Here is a 24127-nt window from a genome sequence, read left to right on the forward strand (position 1 = left end):
TAGTCCTGCTAGCAGTTTAGAACTGCATGAAGCCACCGTTTTTTATTTTAGGCCTTTGTCTGTCTGCCTGTCTGTCTGTCGGCGCCACACATTACAACTGTCCCCCCCTGAAACAAGCTAGGCCGCCTGGTTAGTCCTGCTAGCAGTTTTGAACTGCATTTAGACACCTTTTTTTAGGTTAGGCCTCTGTCTGTCTGTCTGTCTGTCTGCTCCACACATTACAACTGTCCCCCACGAAACAAGCTAGGCCGCCTGGTTAGTCCTGCTAGAAGTTTTGAGCTGCATTTAGACACCTTTTTTTAGGTTAGGCCTCTGTCTGTCTGTCTGCTCCACACATTACAACTGTCCCCCCCGAAACAAGCTAGGCCGCCTAGTTAGTCCTGCTAGCAGTTTAGAACTGCATGAAGCCACCGTTTTTTATTTTAGGCCTCTGTCTGTCTGTCTGTCTGTTGGCGCCACACATTACAACTGTCCCGCCCCTGAAACAAGCTAGGCCGCCTGGTTAGTCCTGCTAGCAGTTTTGAACTGCATTTAGACACCTTTTTTTAGGTTAGGCCTCTGTCTGTCTGTCTGTCTGTCTGTCGGCACCACACATTACAACTGTCCCCCCCTGAAACAAGCTAGGCCGCCTGTGTACTCCTCTTACCAATGTAGAACAGCATTTAGCCTACTTATTTATTTTGTCCTAGTAACTGTGTCAGACTCTCACAACAGTTGTCCTCCACCGCTGAACCCAGCAAGGCCGCCTGTGTACTCCTCTTACCAATTGTGAACTGCATATATCGTTCTTTTTTATTTTACGCCTACTCAGTGTGTCAGAGCCACTAATTACACTTGTCCTCCTCCGCTGAACCACGCTATGCCGACTGTATACTCCTATTACAAATTTTGAACTGCAATTAGCCACCTTTTTTAATTGTTGCCCTACTCTGTCTGTCTGAGCCACTTATTACAGTTGTCCTCCGCTGAACAAAGGTATGCCGCCAGTATACTCCACTAACCAATTTTGAACTGCATTTTGCCTACTTTCTTATTTATGCCTACTAACTGTGTCTGCCTCCCATTACAGTTGTCTTCCACTCAACAAAGCTGAGCCTAAGTTTTCATCCGATGTCAGATATTAAACTGCATTTGGCCTACTTGTTTGGTTGGGCCTACTAACGGTGTCTGCCGCTGCTTGGTGTTCTCCTCCACTGAACAAAGCTGAGCTTCAATCTTCAGGCTTTCGGCCTACATAACACATGAAACTGCATTTGGCCTACTAGTTTGGTTGGGCCCTAGTAATGGTGTCTGCCGCTCCTTGCTTTTCTCCTCCACTGAACAAAGCTGAGCTTCAATCTTCAGGCTTTCGGCCTACATAACACATGAAACTGGATTTGGCCTACTAGTTTGGTTGGGCCCTAGCAACAGTGTCTGCCGCTCCTTGCTTGTCTCCTCCACTGAACAAAGCTGAGCTTAAATCTTCAGGCTTTCGGCCTATAGGAAATTTTAAACTGCATTTGGCCTACTTGTTTGGTTGGGCCCTAGTAACGGTGTCTGCCGCTCCTTGCTTTTCTCCTCCACTGAACAAAGCTGAGTTTCAATCTTCAGGCTTTCGGCCTATAGGAAATTTTAAACTGCATTTGGCCTACTTGTTTGGTTGGGCCCTAGTAACAGTGTCTGCCGCTCCTTGCTTGTCTCCTCCACTGAACAAAGCTGAGCTTCAATCTTCAGACTTTCGGCCTACATAACACATGAAACTGCATTTGGCCTACTAGTTTGGTTGGGCCCTAGTAACAGTGTCTGCCGCTCCTTGCTTGTCTCCTCCACTGAACAAAGCTGAGCTTCAATCTTCAGGCTTTCGGCCTATAGGAAATTTTAAACTGCATTTGGCCTACTTGTTTGATTGGGCCCTAGTAACGGTGTCTGCCGCTCCTTGCTTTTCTCCTCCACTGAACAAAGCTGAGCTTCAATTTTCAGGCTTTCGGCCTACATCAGATATTAAACTGCATTTGGCCTACTAGTTTGGTTGGGCCCTAGTAACGGTGTCTGCCGCTCCTTGCTTGTCTCCTCCACTGAACAAAGCTGAGCTTCAATCTTCAGGCTTTCGGCCTATAGGAAATTTTAAACTGCATTTGGCCTACTTGTTTGGTTGGGCCCTAGTAACGGTGTCTGCCGCTCCTTGCTTTTCTCCTCCACTGAATAAAGCTGAGCTTCAATCTTCAGGCTCTCGGCCTACATAACACATGAAACTGCATTTGGCCTACCAGTTTGGTTGGGCCCTAGTAACAGTGTCTGCCGCTCCTTGCTTGTCTCCTCCACTGAACAAAGCTGAGCTTCAATCTTCAGGCTTTCGGCCTATAGGAAATTTTAAACTGCATTTGGCCTACTTGTTTAGTTGGGCCCTAGTAACGGTGTCTGCCGCTACTTGCTTGTCTCCTCCACTGAATATAGCTGAGCTTCAATTTTCAGGCTTTCGTCCTATATCAGATATTAACCTGCATTTGGCCTACTTGTTTGGTTGGGCCTACTAACGGTGTCTGTCGCTGCTTGGTGTTCTCCTCCAATGAACAAAGCAGTGCCGCCTGTTTACTCCTGTTACCAATTTTGAACTGCATTTAGCCTACATTATTCTTTGGGACTATATCTGTGTTTCCTCCTCATCCTGCCCATTGCCCAGCCACTGCTAGATGAGTCTGCTGGTACATTGACCCAGACCACTACATTCCACTTGCACTCTACACAGCCAGAATCTGACCCTGCTGAAAGTCAGGTTCCCCTTCCCGCATACTATACCACCTTACACGGGGACAAAGAGGAAGGTGCAGATGAAAGTGCAGGTTCCTTCATCAGGTGGGGGAGCATACTCGTTGGCGACGTCACTGGCACAGGGACCCTCATAGTATGCAAAAGTGTCTCTGCCGGTGGGAGGCACCCCCGCCGTCAAACACACCGCCGTACTTTGAGGGGCCCTGTGCCAGTGCCAATGTGAACAAGTGGGCCCCCCCTGCTTGCTCGGGATCATAGCACTTGCAAAGTTTTAATACTTACCTCTCCTGGCTCCACCGCTGTGACGTAGTCCGCGTTTCCTGGGCCCACAAAAAACTTGAGCCAGCCCTACCCCCCTCCCCACAACTTTAGCCAAATGACCCCCAATTTTAAATGCCTAACTATTATTAAGATAAATTAAGATTCACAAGCTTAAGTGACAAGAATTGATGTTTTTGACATTAAAATGGGCACTGTTGGAGTTTTCCTGTCCTCCACTCACTGCCGACTTTGATTTCCCATTGACTTACATTGGGTTTCGTGTTTCGGTCGATCCTCGACTTTTCGCAATAATCGGCCGATTTCACTTGACCCGACTTTTGACAAAGTCGGGTTTCGCGAGACCCGACTCGATCCTAAAAAAGTAAAAGTCGCTCAACCCTACTGATCAGTAATATAAAAAAATACAATATTATCACCAAAAGTGCCATTATACACAGGAGATCTGTACTTAGTATGCAGTATCTGTGTACAGGTAATACAGTGATCACTGGTGACATTATACACAGGAGCTCTGTATATAATATACAGTGTATATCATCAGTGTATAGGTAACACACTGACTCACCAGAGACGTCTCTAGGTGAAGTCCTTCATCTTTGTTTTTCATCTTTCATCCAGCACAGACCGCCATCACTTCTTCTAGCTAGGGCTTGTCTCTGCAGGAAATAACAGTTATCTCGAGCTCTGTTTGCAGAACACATTAATTAATTTTCCCTAACTTCTACATTACACCACATGAAGAAAAAAAGGCAACATAGTATCACTCTACACAGTAACAGGACTGTCCCCCCCCATTTAAAACAGTATATTCAAAAATAAAATAAATACATCACTGCAGTAATAATAACCCTTAATTAGCCCATATGGTAATAATGTTCCCCATCCTAGCCCCCGTGTGTCTCATTCCTGACTTCAGCCATATGTTCTCCCATCCTGCCCTCATGAGTATCTATTCTGCCCCATATGATCTCCCCATCCTGCTCCATCTGTCTCCATCGTATCAATCCTGCCCCATGATCCTGCCCCGTGTCTCCAATCATGCCCCGTATCTACATTCTGCCCCGTATCTCCAATCATGCCCGTATCTCCATTCTGCCCCCTATGTCTTCAGTCTTGCCTCCATGTCTGCAATCCTGCCCCGTGTCTCCATCCTGCCCCATCTATCTCCAATCCTGCCCCATCTGTCTCCAGACATGCCCCCAGTGTCTCCAGTCATGCCCCAGTGTCTCCAGTCATGCCCCCATGTCTCCAATCATGCCCCGTATCTCACATTCTGCCCCTGTGTCCACCATTCTGCCCCCCGTGTCCAGCATTCTGTCCCCATGTCCAGCATTCTGCCCCATGTCCAGCATTCTTCCCCCATGTCCAGCATTCTGCCCCCATGTCCACCATTCTGCCCCCATGTCCACCATTCTTCCCCATGTCCACCATTCTGCCCCAATGTCAAGCATTCTGCCCCCATGTCCACCATTCTTCCCCCATGTCCACCATTCTGTCCCCATGTCTCACAGTCTGCCCCGGGCCCCCTGGATCGCCGCTCTCAATACAAAAATAAAAAAGTTCTTCTTACCTGGCCGCGCTCCTGCGGCGGGCGAAGCTCCCTCCATGCAGCTGGCGAAGCTCCCTCCATGCAGCTGAAGGACGCACTCGCCGGCGACTGACAATGACGTCAGACGCCGGCGATGTGCACGCTGTGACTAACGTCACCTGCCAGCTTGCGATTGGCTGGCGGCTGTTAACAATTGACCTGCGGGCGCTGGCCCGCACGTCAATAGCGTAAAAACTGCCGCAGCGCCGCTAAGGGCCCGGTTTAGCCTGTCGGTAGGGGCCCAGTGAGCAGATGAGGCGGGGTCCGAGGCGGGCCCCCTCTGCCCACCTGGCCCCATACGCCAGTCAGGGAAGTAATGCCCTGATGGCGGCCATGGTGAGAGATACTAAATGTGCAGTTGCAGAGGTATGAGGAGATCCCAGAGATTAAAGTGAGTGTTCTGTTCCTCATGCAACACACACCACAGACAGAACATTACAATTTCTTTGTGTGGTGCCAGAGTGCGGGAACACATCAGCCCCTCGCCATGACTACTATCCTGGTCACCTCACAGCACGCTGCTTCTTCTTGGGGTCCTGTATGTGCTTAATTCTCTCCAGCAAGGGGCTTATCTGTCTCCTTTTTCCATATCATCACCACACACACTGATCTTTATCAGGAAGTTCCTACACTCAAGTACACTATGCCCAATTCTAGTTCCTCCTAACCTGGAAAGTCACCTGTGTTGTGAGCATAAGGTCTCCTAACAATACTGCAATATAGTGCCCCCTCCCCTTACTTCTACTAAACTGTGCTTCCCAATCCTAAAGGGGAAGGGAGAAGTGTGACCTGACTCTGGCACAGTCTTACATATATACTACACCATACAGGAGAGCTTACAGATCCTCTATATATATTACCTCACACAGGAGAGCTGACAGATCCTCTATATACTGCACCACACAGGAGAGCTGACAGATTCTCTATATATTACACCATACAGGAGAGCTGACAGATCTTCTATTTACTACACCATACAGGAGAGCTGACAGATCCTCTATATATTACACCACACAGGAAAGCAGACAGATCCTCTATTTACTACACCACACAGGAGAGCTGACAGATCCTCTATATACTGCACCACCCAGGAGAGCTGACAGATCCTCTATATACTACATTACACAGGAGAGCTGACAGATCCTCTATATACTGCACCACACAGGAGAGCTGACAGATCCTCTATATACTGCACCACACAGGAGAGTTGACAGATCCTCTATATACTGCACCACACAGGAGAGCTGACAGATCCTCTATATACTACACCGCACAGCAGAGCTGTCAGATCCTCTATATACTACATCACACAGGAGAGCTGACAGATCCTCTATATATTATACCATACAGGCATACAGGAGAGCTGATAGATCCTCTATGTAATTGCAGCGCCCCAGAGTCCGGGTCTTTGCAGTAATGTTATTCTTTCACCAGGGGGAGTGATATTACATCTGAGGGCAATAAAGGAGATCTCTTTGCCAGGTATCACAAACCATACACCACACTTCACACTCCAGTCCACCAGGGGGAGCCTTGCTCCTATTCACTAGGGCACTCCTCACAATTAGGTAAAACTGGTGGTTTGGATAGGAAGTTAGTCAGACGCTGACTGGGCTTCACCCAGGCAGCATCCTGTGAGTCAGACGCTGACTGGGCTTCACCCAGGCAGTTCCTGTGAGGCAGACAGATGGGAAGGAGGAACATCACAGAGCTGCAGACAGAGAGGTCCCTGACAGGGGTGGGATCCTGTCAGAGGCCTAGACAGAAGGCCACGGAGCTGCGCCTGCCTCACGTGCGGCAGCATCCTAAGGAAGGACACGAAAGAGAATTGTATTGTAGCGAATGAGAAACGAAGTCATAGCACAAGGAGAGGAATCCAGAGGGAGTTCTGCCCTGCAAAAGGCTGCCTCCTTCTGAGGCGCAGAATCCGGTAGCCGGGAAACCGAGGGAGCAATCGTCTCCAAGCCTTGCTTCAGAGACTGGCAGGACAGTCAATTCCACGTTGGCTGCCCGACCATATACCCAAGAGGCATGGTGGCAACTTGTGGGGGCTGGGACATCGTAGGGTCCCTATAAAAGCCTCATGCCACCAGTCATATGGGTTTGTCCTATCCATACCATCTGGACAGAGAGAAAGAGACATTCAATCTACAATAGTTGTGAAGACCTTACCGAGAAGCTCAGCAGGGAGGTACTACAACACACAGGCGCTAGAGGAAGGCTACTGATTTCCACCTGGATAAGGGGACTCTGGATTTGCCTTCAGACCGGCTGGACTCTGCCTACCCTGTGGTCCATACCCTGAACTGTGGACACTGAAGCCTTCAGGAAAGGTAAAGAGACCGCAACCTTGTGTCCTCGTTCTTCACTGTGCCTCACACCATTCACCATCTACACCTCTGGGAAGCCCTGGGGATACACTTCACCTGTGGGAAGGTATACCATCTTGCTGCCATAACATCACCCCAGGGGACCCCTAAGCAGCGTCGGTCACCCTGACCGAATACCACAGGTGGCGTCACGAACATTATTCAAACTTTCCCTTTTATTGGATGTCCCTCAAAGGGCCACGGACCGGGTCGGGCCACCGTGACATCCCCACTGAGAACCGAAGGACCCAGGACCGAGTACCCCATTGCCCTGACGTGGGGGCGCTCCATAATACACCACACAGGAGAGATGACTGATCCTCTATTTACTACACCACACAGGAAAGCTGACAGATTCTCTATATATTACACCACACAGGAGAGCTGACAGATCCTCTATTTACTACAGCACACAGGAGAGCTGACAGATCCTCTATATACTGCACCACATAGGAGAGCTGACAGATCCTCTATATACTACACGGGAGAGCTGACAGATCCTCTATATGTTACACCATACAGGAGAGCTGACAGATCCTCTATATACTACACCACACAGGAGAGCTGAGAGATTCTCTACATACTACATTACACAGGAGAGCTGACAGATCCTCTATATACTGCACCACACAGGAGAGCTGAGAGATCCTCTATATACTACACCACACAGGAGAGCTGACAGATCCTCTATATACTACACCATACAGGAGAGCTGACAGATCCTCTATATACTGCACCATAAAGGAGAGCTGACAGATCCTCTATATACTACACCATACAGGAGAGCTGACAGATCCTCTATATACTGCACCATAAAGGAGAGCTGACAGATCCTCTATATATTACACCATGCAGGAGAGCTGACAGATCCTCTATATACTACACCACATAGGAGAGCTGACAGATCCTCTATATACTACACGGGAGAGTTGACAGATCCTCTATATGTTACACCATACAGGAGAGCTGACAGATCCTCTATATACTACACCACACAGGAGAGCTGACAGATCCTCTATATGTTACACCATACAGGAGAGCTGACAGATCCTCTATATACTACACCACACAGGAGAGCTGAGAGATTCTCTACATACTACATTACACAGGAGAGCTGACAGATCCTCTATATACTGCACCACACAGGAGAGCTGAGAGATCCTCTATATACTACACCACACAGGAGAGCTGACAGATCCTCTATATACTACACCATACAGGAGAGCTGACAGATCCTCTATATACTGCACCATAAAGGAGAGCTGACAGATCCTCTATATATTACACCATGCAGGAGAGCTGACAGATCCTCTATATACTACACCATACAGGAGAGCTGAGAGATTCTCTATATACTACACCATACAGGAGAGCTGACAGATCCTCTATATACTGCACCACACAGGAGAGCTGACAGACTCTCTATATACTACACCACACAGGAGAGCTGACAGATCCTCTATATATTACACCATACAGGAGAGCTAAAAGATACTTTATATACTACACCATACAGAAGAGTTGACAGATCCTCTATATACTACATCACACAGGAGAGCTGAGAGATTCTCTATATACTACACCATACAGGAGAGCTGAGAGATTCTCTATATACTACACCATACAGGAGAGCTGACAGATCCTCTATATACTACACCGCACAGGAGAGCTAACAGATCTTTAATATACTACACCATACAGAAGAGCTGACAGATCCTCTATATACTACGTCATACAGGCCAGGTCCTTTATATACTACACTACACAAAAACTGTCAGATCCTCGATAAACTACACCACAAAGGAGAGCTGACACATACTCTATATGCTACACTACACAGGACACATTCTCTATATACTGCACCACATGTGACACATCCTCATACTACATCACATGAAACACATGGCTGCATATAGCAGAAATCATAGTCTCCTTTGAAGCCCGGCCACAGGAATAACAGGCACCGGCGGGGTCATCAGTAGTCTCCTGGCTGTCATTACAACATGAAAAAAAAGGCGTGCCTGTGACGTGATTGCGGGGCACCGATGGGTGAAAGAATAATGCGCATGCATGTCGGCTTGTGTTAAATGCCACTGTCAGAGATGGATAGTGCCATTAAAAATGCGCCATACATTAAATAATAATAATAATAATCTTTATTTATATAGCGCCAACATATTCCGCAGCGCTTTACAGTTTAACAGTTTCAAACACAACAGTCATAGGTAACAATGTTAACAATACAGCAATAAAGCAAAATAAGACGACCCTGCTCGTGAGAGCTTACAATCTACAATGAGGTGGGGAGATACAAAGTACAGGTGTGTATTTACAATGATGTATTTACAATGATGGTCCAGCCATCTTCAGGGGGTGGGGGGTAGGTGAGATAGTGAATGGGCTACACACACACACACACACAAACATAAAATATTACATTAAACATTACATTAAACATATAAACATTAAAGGCAGATGTCGTGAATGGGTTAAATACCTAAGGGCACCCTCCCCCACTTTTGTCAGCTAATTTCCTGTGGGCACCTTCCCCCACACTTTTTATCTCTAATTTCTTGTGGGCCCCCTCCCCCACTGTTTCACCTCTAGTTTCCTGTGGGCTACCTTCCCCCACTGTTTCAGCTCTAATTTACTCTGGAACTCCTCCACACAATGTTTCACCTCTAAATTCCTGTGGGCCCCCTCCCCATGGTGTCACCTAATTTACTGTGTGCCTGCTCAGGGTGCAAAAGGAACCCACAGTAGAATAGATTGACACAATGGGAAATGGGGTCCACGGGAAATTAGAGGTGAAATTGTGGAGGAGGGGGCCCACAGAAATTAAAAATTTCATGTGAGCCCCCTCCCCTGTGTCACCTTTAGATTGCATGCGGGCCCCCTTCCCTAACTGCCTCTCTGGCTGGAGAACTAGTCAGGCTGAAGGCATCATATATTTTATTTACTTACAGACACTCACACTGCAGCCATCAACGTTGTCCCTCTGCTCCTTTATACAACACTACCCTGCTGCTTGGACAGGACAGCCGACCTATCACAGCACAGCTCCTTGCCTGGGTGGTGCTGTGAGGTCACACAAAGAAAACTAATGCTGATTGGCTGCATTGCAGCCAATTAGCTATAGACACACTGCTGTCCAGGGTGTTGTGGAAGAGGAGCTGAGGACTCAGCACAGGAAACAGGTGGTTTGCGGATTGCCAGTGCAGCACCCCAGAGTCCTGGTCATTGCAGTAATGTTGTTCTTCCACCAGGGGGAGTGATATTACGTCTGAAGGCAATAAAGGAGATCTCTTTACCAGGTATCACAAACCACACAACACACTTCACACTCCAGGCCGCCAGGGGGAGCTACGCTCCTATCTCTTAGGGCACTCATCATAATTAGGTAAAACTGGTGGTCTGGATGGGAAGTTAGGCAGAAGCGAGCTGGGCTTCACCCAGTGAGCTGCTATCTGAGCTCCTCTCAGGTAGTGGGTCCCTGACAGGGGTGGGATCCTGTCAGAGGCCTAGACAGAAGGCCACAGAGCTGTGCCTGCCCCACGTGCAGCAGCATCCTAAGGAAGAGACATTAGAAAGGAATTGTATTGTTGCTCGTGAGAAACAACGTCATAGCAAAAGGAGAGGAATCCAGAAGGAGTTCTGCCCTGCAAAAGGCTGCCTCCTTTCTGAGGCACAGGAATCCTGGTAGCCAGAACACCGAGGGAGTAAGGATCTCTACACTTTACTTCAGAGACTGGCAGGACAGTTAATTCCTTGTTAGCTGCCCGACCTTATACCCAGGAGGCACGGTGGCAACATGTGGGGGCTGGGGCGTGATAGAGTCCCTGTAAAAAGTCATCAGTCATACGGGTTCGTCCTATCCTATCCATCAGGGGGACAGAGAGAAAGAGACATAACATCTACAATAGTTGAGAGGATCCTACCGAGAAGCTCAGCAGGGAGGTACTACAACACCCAGGCGCTAGAGGAAGGCTACTGATTTCCACCTGGATAAGGGGACTCTGGATTTGCCTTCAGACCGGCTGGACTCTGCCTACCCTGTGGTTCGTACCCTGGACTGTGGACACTGAAGCCTTCAGTAAAGGTAAAGAGACTGCAACCTTGTGTCCTCGTTCTTCATTGCGCCTTACACCATTCACCATCTACACTCTGGGAAGCCATGGGGATACACTTCACCTGTGGGAAGGTATACCATCTAGCTGCCATTACATCACCCCAGCGGACCCCTAAGCAGCGTCAGTCACCCTGACCGAATACCACAGGTGGCGTCACGAACATTATCCCTTTAAAGACCTTCCCCCATTCATAACGGACGTCCCTAGGGCCATGGACCGGGTCAGCCACCGTGACATCCCCACCGAGAACCGAAGGACCTGGTACCGAGTACCCCATAGCCCTACTAGGGGGCGCTCCACCTGCATGTGTCAACTCTCAGATTCAGCCCACATAGTCAGCTGTGCCTGTGACTGTGCTGACTGAAGTGAGGGTTGGCACACAAGCACTGAATTTCAATAGAAGCCAGCAGCGGCAGCACCTTCACATCACTTGTGCAGCCTGTTGGCCAGTGCTGGCTATAGAATAAAGTGTGCTCCACTTGGTGCACGCTATTAGCTTCCGGTGCAGGTATGATTTAAGGAGGCAGGATTTGGGGCTGAGGGCGGACCCACCAGAGGATTCTTCAGTGTCCTGCTGCTGCAGTCCAACCCTGCACTCAGCTACATTCAGGACACAACTGACCTATTGAATAAACTAGCAGAAGGAACCATCCTGGCCATGGATGTGGAATCTTTGTATTCTGATATCCCACACCAAGATGGATTAAATGCCTGCAAAGCCTTCATGGAAAATACAGGAATTTATGTGGATTCTGTCATTAAACTTACAAAATTAATACTCTCCTGCAAATGCTTTGAATTTGATGACAAGATACAGATCTGGCAAAAATTAACCCCTTCAAGACACAGCCTGTTATGATCCGGTGACCCTGGAGCCGCAGGAGACTATCTTTGGAGTAGGTGGTACCTGTACTGACCGCAATCCTAATACTGACACCGCAACTAGAAGTAGCCATGGGATGTACCTAACCAGGCCTAGACACCTCGACACAGCCGGAGGACTAAATACCCCTAAAGATGGAAATGGGAAATCCTATCTTGCCTCAGAGCAGAGCCCCAAAGGATAGGCAGCCCCCCACAAATATTGACTGTGAGTTTAAGAGGAAATACGTACACAGGCAGAAAAAACAGAGTTTAGCAAAAGAGGCCCTTCTAGCTAGATAGAAAGGATAGGACAGAGTTATAAGTGGTCAGTATTAAAACACTAGAAAATTCCACAGCAGAAAATACTATATACTACATCTAACTAAAGACATAGGATGTATATCTGCATCTCCAGAGAAACCAGCATGACAGAAAAATCCAAACAAGTCAAGCTGGACAAAAACACAATACATTGCACTGCACATAAAAGCACACTGCATGTGTGCTACAGAGAACCAAAACAAGGCACTTATCTTAGCTGAAATGACAGCAGGGCAGTGGAGCCAGACAGAGATGCAATCCCTCCAAGATACAATGGACAACTGTCAGGGATTGATGGATCCTACAAACCTAAATACCTAATAGAGCTGCAATAAGCAGAAACACCTGCCCTGGCCTATAATCCAGAGACCACTGCACTACCACTAACAACCACCGGAGGGAGCCCAAGAGCAGAATTCACAACAGGAGGAAAAGTATACCCTCGACAAGATGTATAATAAATACCCGTTCACCATCGGCAATTTTCCTCCTGTTGATATATTGGATACTAAGGGTTGTTTAGCAGGTGTCAAAACCGTTATTGGTGTCTATACACTCATACAGTATAATTGGTAGCAGATATATGTGTATTATTCTGTGCATATACAGTATATATTTTTGTACTTTTTCTATGGTTAACACACGTTATATATGTAAGATAAACTTGTTGTAAGGTGCTTGTGGGCATTTGGTTCCATTTTGTCTGGGGGGTTGCACATAGCCTACTAGCTCTGTGTATGCCTTTTGGTTTTTAAATGTTTTTAATGTATGTCTCACCTTGCTGTGTGTCTTAATAAAGTAAATATTTTTTCATGGTGATCCCATTGATATGCATATCTTTTTTCTTGTTCAGATTAAGTTGTACTTTTGAACGACACCATTGGTTTACCATGTCTTGTACTAGAAAACGGGAAACAAATTCCAAGTGTGGTGAAATTGCAAAAAAGTGCAATCCCACACATGTTTTTTGTTTGGCTTTTTTGCTAGGTTCACTAAATGCTAAAACTGACCTGCCATTGTGATTCATCACGTCATTACGAGTTCATAGACACCAAACATGTCTAGGTTATTTTTTATCTAAGTGGTGAAAAAAATTCCAAACTTTGCTTAAAAAAAAAATTGCGCCATTTTCTGAAACCCGTAGCGTTTCAATTTCTTGTGATCTGGGGTCGGGTGAGGGCTTATTTTTTGCGTGCTGAGCTGACGTTTTTAATGATATCACTTTTGTGCAGATACATCCTTTTGATTGCCCGTTATTGCATTTTAATGCAATGTCGCGGCGACCAAAAAAACTTAATTCTGGCGTTTTGAATTTTTTTCTCGCTACGCCATTTAGCGATCAGGTTAGTCCTTTTTTTATTTGATAGATCGGGCAATTCTGAATGCGGCGATACCAAATATGTGTATGTTTTTTTTTTTATTGTTTTATTTTGAATGGGGCAAAAGGGGGGTGATTTAAACTTTTATATATTTTTTATTTTTTTCATATTTTTTAAAACTTATTTTTTACTTTTGCCATGCTTCAATAGCCTCCATGGGAGGCTAGAAGCTGGCACAACTGGATTGGCTCAGCTACATAGGAGCGATCATCAGATCGCTCCTATGCAGCTGAATTACAAGCTTGCTATGAGCGCCGACCACAGGGTGGCGCTCACAGCAAGCCGACATCAAGAACCATAGAGGTCTCAAGGAGACCTCAGGTTATCATGCCGACGCATCGCTGACCCCCGATCACATGACGGGTTTGAAAGCGGCATTTAACTAGTTAATAGCGGCGGGTGGATCACGATTCCACTTGCCACTATTGCGCACACATGTCAGCTGTACAAAACAGCTGACATGTTGCAACTTTGATGTGGGCTCAGCGCCGGAGCCCACATCAAAGGGGGAGACACGACATGCGCTGTACTAGTACGGTGCATGTCGTGAAGGGGTTAAGAGACCACTGCATCAAAACCCTGTCATGGGCAGCCCAATCTCCAGACCTGAACCCCATTGAAAACCTCTGGAATGTAATCAAGAGGATGATGGATAGTCACAAGCCATCAAACAAAGAAGAATTGTTTAAATGTTTGCACCAGAAGCAGTGTGAAAGACTGGTGGAAAGCATGCCAAGACACATGAAAGCTGTGATTAAAAATCATGGTTATTCCACAAAATATTGATTTCTGAACTCTTCTTGAGTTAAAACATCAGTGTTGTTGTTTCTAAATGATTGTGAACTTGTTATAAACTTGTAATATTTTAGGTCTAAAAGCCCTGAGTTTTCTTTTAATTTGACCATTTCTCCTTTTCAGAGAAATAATACAAAATGTATTGCTTGAAAATTCGGAGACATGTTGTCAGAAGTTTATATAAAGGAACAATTTACATTTTACTCAAATATATACCTATAAAGAGAAAAATCAAGACAAACTGAACATTTTGCAGTGGTCTCTTAATTTTTGCCAGAGCTGTATATCTACATGAGACTGGTACATCAATGGGAAGTAAAATGGCTCCACATTACGCAAATCTTTTCATGGCCAAGCTTGAGAGTGACTTTTTGCCCTCATGTCCCATCAAGCCTCTGGCCTACTACTGTTACATTGACAATATTTTAATCATCTGGACGGAGTCTGAACAACAGCTAAAGATGTTCTATGAACAGCCTAATCAGTTTCACCCCACCATCAACTTAATATGCAACTACTCCTGTACTGAAATTAACTTTTTGGACACCATCATTAAGCTACAGAATGATGAAATAGAGACATCCCTGTATCAGAAGACAACTCACCGTCCAACATACCTTAAATGGGACAGTTTTCATAAAAAAGCAAATAACTATTGTCTACAGCCAAGCCATCAGATACAATCGTATATGTTCCAACCCAATGGATAGAGACAAACACCTTGGTGACCTCAGAAAGACCTTTTTAAATCAGGGCTACCATCCAAGAACAATTAAAAAACAGATTTCAAGAGCCACCAGAATATCAAGGAATCACCTGCTACATTATAAAACTAAAGAAGAAAGCAACTGGGTGCCTCTATTAGTAATCTACAATCCAAATCTGGAGGTGCTAATGGGAGCTGCAGGAAACTCACAACCTTTCCTACAAAAAGATGCCCGCTTACAATCCATTTTTCCTAACCCCCCACTACTGTGTTTTAGGCAGCCCCTTAATCTAAGAAGCATCATTGTCAGAAGCTCCCTGTCCTCTCCAGCAGCTACAGGAACCTTCCTCTGCAACCAGAAAAATGTAAAACTTGTCCATTTATAATGACCACGGACAAGATAAAAATCCCCAACTCACATCAAGACTACAAGGTACCTTCAGCTGCATCACATCTAATGTGGTGTACTTAATTATATGTACTAAATGTCCAACTGGGGGTCTGTATGTTGGGGAGACAGGGCAAAAACTGAGAACAAGGATAAATTCTCATTACCACACAATAAAAGAAAAAAGAATAGATCTACCTGAGGCCAAACATTTTTGTATCTCTGATTACAGCACCATGGACATGAAATTGGTAGTATTAAATGTCAATTCAATTCTCAGAGATACAGAAGAGTCTGAAACTAAAACTTATGACAACCTTTGACACACTCAGTGCAGCAATGAACGTGTCGCATGGATTTATGTCTGCCTATATCAACTACCTCACAGGCGCATCACAACCCGGGACCAGACCTAAATCACAGGTCAATAAAACTTTCACACTCCTTACCTATGAACTGTTCAAATATTTATGGTCAAAACTGATTATCCCTCTACCATAATGATAGTTCTGCTTCACGTAACTTGAATTATCTATTGCATTATTCCTCTGTCCTGTTGTGTATAAATATGTGACTTTTCAGATTTTGTGTTAGTCTTTGCCTGATGAAGAGGCCTGAGTAGTGTCGAAAGCTGCAATTTGTTACCATCTTTTCAGTTAGCCATTAAAAGGTATCAACCACTGAGGACTCTCAACTCCGGGCAGGGGAGGAAGCCAAACAGTGTACAGTCATTACAGCATTGGATTGCAGCTGATTATTTTTTAAGGCAAAACATTTCACTGCCTGTTATTAAGCAATGTTTTATCTTAAAGAAAGAATTAGCTGTGATCCCGTGCTGTAATGTCTGTATAGTCTTTTGCTTCCTCCCCTGCCCAGGAGCTGTGGTGTGATCAGACCATGTTCCTGTTCGGTCAGACACGGCCATTACACAGCACACAGCAGGGGCACATTTATAAGATTATCTCCGCAGAGGAACATTTTTATAACACATACAAATGTGGAACTTATTATTATTCTAAGATCTATTTATTAAAATGTTGATTAAAATTAACTTTGCTCTTGGGAAAATCCCTTTAAAACAGATTAAGGTCTCATTCAGACATCAGTGATTTTTCTTGTATTTAAATAAACGAGCCATTTGTCATCAGTGCTGTGGATCTGATTATTATCAGTGTTCAATCAATCAGTGATTTTGACATATAAAATGCAAAGCTTCTCAGACCATTACAATGTTAATCACAGACATACACGGATGATTTTCATAAACCCATGGATTTGTTTAGTAATTTTGATTGGTGACTCAGATACAAAATGGACATGTCTGTCATTTTTTCCTGGCCTCTCGGTCTTCAAAAAAAGCACAGACATGTGAACAGCTCCATACCCTATAATGGGTACTTATTCTATCCTTGAAAATCATGGATAGAACACATACGTGATTCACAGATGTATGTTTGAGGCCTTATTAAAACTGGAAAGCCCCTGGATGCCCAGTATAAAAGTATAATGTATGTGGCAGTAACCACAACATACTGTAAATAAATACAGGATACTTATGAATTGTCTTTTCAGCAGACTTTACACATGTGCAGAGCAATATGATTAAAACATTATAAGCAACAATGGAAGACTATAACAATCATCTTGTGTAACCAGGGAAACTGGCTATGATTATTATATAGCACAGGCAAAGTACATGGCAGATCACACACTTTGGGTAAGCTGTAATCACATCTGTACAAGTGTAATAAATGAATACTTGTTTGCCTCATCCTATTCAGACTATCATTCTTGATTTCATTTATTGCTTTGCAAATAGAGCTTTTAACAATCAATTATAAAATGCCATTAATATATTTAATAGATATGAGTTGTAATAAGAGATGGGCACATTTATCAAAGGGGAATTCAACTTTACTCAAATGTTACATAAATCCACATTCTCCAGAATACAGAAATTGTTTTGTGATTCACTTTGCTCTAATTCAGCAAAATGGCAGCCTTAGGCTACTTTCACACTAGCGTTAACTGCATTACGTCTCAAATCGTCTTTTTTCAGAAAAAACGCATCCAGCAAAACTTTTTGCTGGATGCGTTTTTTCCCCATAGACTTGTATTGGCGACGTATGGCGACGGATTGGCATACGTCGTGTACGTTTTACGACGGATGCGTCGAAATTTGGCGACACGTCGTCTCAAAAAAACGTAGATTGTAACGTTTTTTGTCTCCGCCTAAAAAACGTGTCGCGACGCATCCTGCGGCATACGTCGTTGGCTGCAATGGAAGCCTATAAGCGACGGATGCGTCGGGACACGTCGTACGACGCAATGCAGCGCTGCAATACGTTTTTTTTACACTGAGCATGCTCAGAAGAAGTATTTTGTTGCCAATTGGTCAGACACCCCCAAATCTATATAAACCTGGCCTGGGCCTTCAACCCCACATATGCCAGCAAGAGCCAGAGAGAAGACTGCCAGCAAGAGCCAGAGAGAAGACTGCCAGCAAGAGCCCAGCCAGCAACAGGACCCCAGCCAGCCACAAGACCCCAGCCAGCCACAGGAGCCAGCCACCATAGAGCCAGCCACAGGAGACAGACATAGGACCCCAGCCAGCCACAAGACCCGAGCCAGCCACAGGACTCCAGCCACAGGAGCCAGCCACCATAGAGCCAGTGTGAGTATTGCAATTTTTGTGTGCATCTGTGTGCCTGTGCATTTGTGTGTGTATATGAGGTACTGACTACAGAAAGAGCTTAAAACCTGAAGAGAACCTGAGGCCTGCCATCGTCCTGCACCAGCCAGTGCCATGCTAGAGTCCAGATGCAGCCTGATTCCAGCCACTGTGAAGACCTGCTGCTTCAGCCAAAGGATTGTCAGCCTTTTGTATGTGTGTGTGTGTGTATGCGTCTTCTGATTGGGTTCACCTTTCTGCCTTTGTTGTACATATGTGTATTTGCATAAAGCTATGTGCGTGCATGTGTATGTGTGTATTTTTTTACGGCTGTGTGATTTTGTATCATGTGCCTGCACCATATTATGCCTTTGCCAATTTTATGCCTGTTCATGTGGGAGGGTATGTGTCCATGTGCAGGATTGCATCAGGATGTGGTCAGGATTTTCCATCAGTATTTGTACGCCAAAATCAGGAGTGGGTGATAAAATCAAAAGTGTGCCTGTTTTCCTATTATACTTTACCTAATTTTTACACTCCTGGTTTTGGCTTACAAATACTGATGGGAAATCCTGACCAAATTCTGATGCAATCCGGAATGTGGAAACATACCATGCATGTTTTTTGTGTGCGTCTTGTTGATTGCATGTGCATTTGTCCATGCTGTAATTGGTTATTTGCCTTTTTCTGATGTATGGACTGTATAGTGGTCTGTGCAGCATGTGGTTTAAATGTTGTTTGTTTTTTTTTGTTTTTTTTAAAAATTTGATGTGTTTTTTAAAAAAGTCTAGCGGTCTGCAGCTTGTGGTGTGAGTGTGGGGTTTTTCTATTGAATAAAAGTGTTGATTTTATTTTAATTACTGTTATAACCATTAGCAGTTGAAGTACTTGTATTTAAAATAAAGAGCATGTCAGCTCCTAATTGTGATTTTTAAAAAAAGAGAGAAAAAAAATAATAATAATAAAATGTGTTTTAAAAAAATGTCCGTAGTATTATTTCATAAAGGTAAATTTAAAACTGGTGTATGTACCAATGGTTACACATGCAATACAGGGTTGGTTGAGGGCTCATTTTTTTAATAAAGGTTAACTTGTAAAGTTTTTTTTTTTTTTTTTTTTGGGGGGGAGGTTATTTTTTTAAAATAAAATGTGTCAAATATATTTTTTCATAGTGTTAACATTTTAAAATTTTATTTTTTGGGACATGGAAATGAATGGTATAACGTGCAACTTTTTGGGGGTTTTTGTTGTTCACCTGTATGAACATTTCTGACATCATTTCAGTAGGGTGTTTATCATTGAACATTACCTAGTTCAGGGGGTGGTCTAACTATAGATCCATTATACATATTAACAGATAAACCAGGACCGCAGCCACAGCCGCTGCCCACCAGGACCACAGCCGCTGCCCACCAGGACCACAGCCGCTGCCCACCAGGACCACAGCCGCTGCCCACCAGGACCACAGCTAAGTGTTAGAAGTAAGTTTTGAAGACCCACAATCTGCTACTTCAATGTGTCGAGCAGATTGCAAGTGTCTCTTTAACTTACAGAAACACCAGGACCACAGCCGCTGCCCACCAGGACCACAGCCGCTGCCCACCAGGACCACAGCCGCTGCCCACCAGGACCACAGCTAAGTGTTAGAAGTAAGTTTTGAAGACCCACAATCTGCTACTTCAATGTGTCGAGCAGATTGCAAGTGTCTCTTTAACTTACAGAAACACCAGGACCACAGCCGCTGCCCACCAGGACCACAGCCGCTGCCCACCAGGACCACAGCTAAGTGTTAGAAGTAAGTTTTGAAGACCCACAATCTGCTACTTCAATGTGTCGAGCAGATTGCAAGTGTCTCTTTAACTTACAGAAACACCAGGACCACAGCCGCTGCCCACCAGGACCACAGCCGCTGCCCACCAGGACCACAGCCGCTGCCCACCAGGACCACAGCTAAGTGTTAGAAGTAAGTTTTGAAGACCCACAATCTGCTACTTCAATGTGTCGAGCAGATTGCAAGTGTCTCTTTAACTTACAGAAACACCAGGACCACAGCCGCTGCCCACCAGGACCACAGCCGCTGCCCACCAGGACCACAGCCGCTGCCCACCAGGACCACAGCTAAGTGTTAGAAGTAAGTTTTGAAGACCCACAATCTGCTACTTCAATGTGTCGAGCAGATTGCAAGTGTCTCTTTAACTTACAGAAACACCAGGACCACAGCCGCTGCCCACCAGGACCACAGCCGCTGCCCACCAGGACCACAGCCGCTGCCCACCAGGACCACAGCTAAGTGTTAGAAGTAAGTTTTGAAGACCCACAATCTGCTACTTCAATGTGTCGAGCAGATTGCAAGTGTCTCTTTAACTTACAGAAACACCAGGACCGCAGCCGCTGCCCACCAGGACCACAGCCGCTGCCCACCAGGACCACAGCCGCTGCCCACCAGGACCACAGCTAAGTGTTAGAAGTAAGTTTTGAAGACTCACAATCTGCTACTTCAATGTGTCGAGCAGATTGCAAGTGTCTCTTTAACTAAGGGTCCCTTTCCACTTGCGAGATAAAAAACGGTCCGTAATCTGGACCGAAAAAACGGATGGAACGTATGCGATTTTCATGCGAGTGTCATGCGAGTACAATGCGATTTTTAATCGCATCATCCGTTTTTTATACTCGCATCATCCGTATGACATCCGTATTACTGTCCGATTTGTACGCACCGGTGTCCTTTGAAAAGCCGGCAATTCAGCGCAGTGTACAGTAAAATCACACTGACAGGTTAGAATAGACTAGATATATACACATAGAATAGGTATATATACATATATATATGTCAGTGAGACACCTATATATGTATATTTATATTTAATGCAGCGCAAGATAGCATAAAAGCCACTAATTCAATTGCCGGCTTTTAATTTCTCCTTCCCAAACCCGACAGGATATGAGACATGGTTTACATACAGTAAACCATCTCATATCCCCCTTTTTTTTGCATATTCCACACTACTAATGTTAGTAGTGTGTATGTGCAAAATTTCAGCGCTGTAGCTATTAAATTTAAGGGTTAACTCGCGGAAAAAATTGGCGTGGGCTCCCGCGCAATTTTCTCCGCCAAAGCGGTAAAGCCAGTGACTGAGGGCAGATATTAATAGCCAGGAGAGGGTCCATGGTTATTGGCCCCCCCGTGGCTAAAAACATCTGCCCCCAGCCACCCCAGAAAAGGCACATCTGGAAGATGCGCCTATTCTGGCACTTGGCCACTCTCTTCCCACTCCCTGTAGCGGTGGGATATGGGGTAATGAAGGGTTAATGCCACCTTGCTATTGGAAGGTGACATTAAGCCAGATTAATAATGGAGAGGCGTTAATTATGACACCTATCCATTATTAATCCAATTGTAGGAAAGGGTTAAAAAACACACACACACATGATTACAAAGTATTTTAATGAAATAAACACAGCGGTTGTTGTAATAATTTATTGTTCTCCCATTCCATTTCCAGGACCTCGCTTGGCAACATAATAAACGCACAAGATACATACCTTCTGCTGTCAGATCTCGTCCCACGAAGTAATCCATCTGAAGGGGTTAACTAATATTACAGGCAGGAGCCCTGCAAATGCAGCTGTGCTCCGTGCTTGTAATCCCCGGGGAATGAATGAAATGTAGGTCATTGACCTACATTTCCTTCAGTCGCGGTGATGCGCCCCCTGGTGGATGTCCTCATATGACCTGGAGCGTGGGAAAAAGTTCCCAGGCTGCAGTTCATGAGAACATCCAGCAGGGGCGCATCACCGCGACTGAAGGAAATGTAGGTCAATGACCTACATTTCATTCATTCGCTGGGGATTACAGGCAGGGAGCACAGCTGCATTTGCAGGGCTCCTGCCTGTAATATTAGTTAACCCCTTCAGATGGATTACTTCGTGGGACGAGATCTGACAGCAGAAGGTATGTATCTTGTGCGTTTATTATGTTGCCAAGCGAGGTCCTGGAAATGGAATGGGAGAACAATAAATTATTACAACAACCGCTGTGTTTATTTCATTAAACTACTTTTAAATCATGTGTGTGTGTGTTTTTTAACCCTTTCCTACAATTGGATTAATAATGGATAGGTGTCATAATTGACGCCTCTCCATTATTAATCTGGCTTAATGTCACCTTCCAATAGCAAGGTGGCATTAACCCTTCATTACCCCATATCCCACCGCTACAGGGAGTGGGAAGAGAGTGGCCAAGTGCCAGAATAGGTGCATCTTCCAGATGTGCCTTTTCTGGGGTGGCTGGGGGCAGATGTTTTTAGCCACGGGGGGGCCAATAACCATGGACCCTCTCCTATCTGCCCTCAGTCACTGGCTTTACCGCTTTGGCGGAGAAAATTGCGCGGGAGCCCACGCCAATTTTTTCCGCCATTTAACCCTTTATTTCAGCAGCTACAGCGCTGAAATTTTGCACATACACACTACTAACATTAGTAGTGTGGAATATGCAAAAAAAAAGGGGATATGAGATGGTTTACTGTATGTAAACCATGTCTCATATCCTGTCGGGTTTGTGCAGGAGAAATGAGAAGCCGGCAATTGAATTAGCGGCTTTAATGCTATCTAGTGCTGCATTAAATATAAATATACATATATAGGTGTCTCACTGACATATATATATGTATATATACACATTCTATGTGTATATATCTACTCTATTCTAACCTGTCAGTGTGATTTTACTGTACACCGCGCTGAATTACCGGCTTTTCAAAGGACACCGGTGCGTAAAAATCGGACAGAACTCGCATGGTGCGAGTGCTGTGCGATTTTTTTCTCGCACCCATTGACTTGCATTGGCGAGTCTCGTCCGAGAATCGCAGCAATACGCAGCATGCTGCGATTTTTTTCTCAGCCGATCCAGATTTTTCTCAGTCCGATTTCGGCTGAGAAAAAAATCGCAAATCAAAAGACACCTATTAACTAACATTGGTCCGAGTGCAATCCGATTTTTTATCGGATTGCACGCGTCCGTTTTCCTCGCAAGTGGAAAGGGACCCTTACAGAAACACCAGGACCACAGCCGCTGCCCACCAGGACCACAGCCGCTGCCCACCAGGACCACAGCCGCTGCCCACCAGGACCACAGCTAAGTGTTAGAAGTAAGTTTTGAAGACCCACAATCTGCTACTTCAATGTGTCGAGCAGATTGCAAGTGTCTCTTTAACTTACAGAAACACCAGGACCACAGCCGCTGCCCACCAGGACCACAGCCGCTGCCCACCAGGACCACAGCCGCTGCCCACCAGGACCACAGCTAAGTGTTAGAAGTAAGTTTTGAAGACCCACAATCTGCTACTTCAATGTGTCGAGCAGATTGCAAGTGTCTCTTTAACTTACAGAAACACCAGGACCACAGCCGCTGCCCACCAGGACCACAGCCGCTGCCCACCAGGACCACAAAACAATGTCCTCTTCTGACAGCCCTCCTCCACAGCAACAGTGTGTATCGGTAAAAGTTAACGCAAAAAATGGGTTTATTTTTTTTTGGTTTTTTAAAATTACATTTTGATGTCTAACCACATGCATAAATTATGTTTCAACAGGAAGCTGAATCAGATGAGGAGCTGTCAGAAGGGGGCGAGACGGGTGGAGAGATGCTAGTGGAGGAGGAACCAAGTGTAAGTAGTGGTGAAACAGTTTTTTCGCACATCACACTGCACCATACACAAAACAGATTTTCATACATAACTAAACACAGAAAATATATGCCTACATTACTGAGAATTTTGTTTCCTTTATTTCAGGCTGCTGCTGCTGCTGCTCCTGCTGCTGCCGCTGAAGGTTCTCCCAGACACTCCCAGAGTCGGCGGACTCGTCGCCGCGGTCGGCCATCAGTGA

This window comes from Ranitomeya variabilis, chromosome 5 (assembly GCF_051348905.1).
Source record: "Ranitomeya variabilis isolate aRanVar5 chromosome 5, aRanVar5.hap1, whole genome shotgun sequence".
NCBI classification, from domain to species: domain Eukaryota; kingdom Metazoa; phylum Chordata; class Amphibia; order Anura; family Dendrobatidae; genus Ranitomeya; species Ranitomeya variabilis.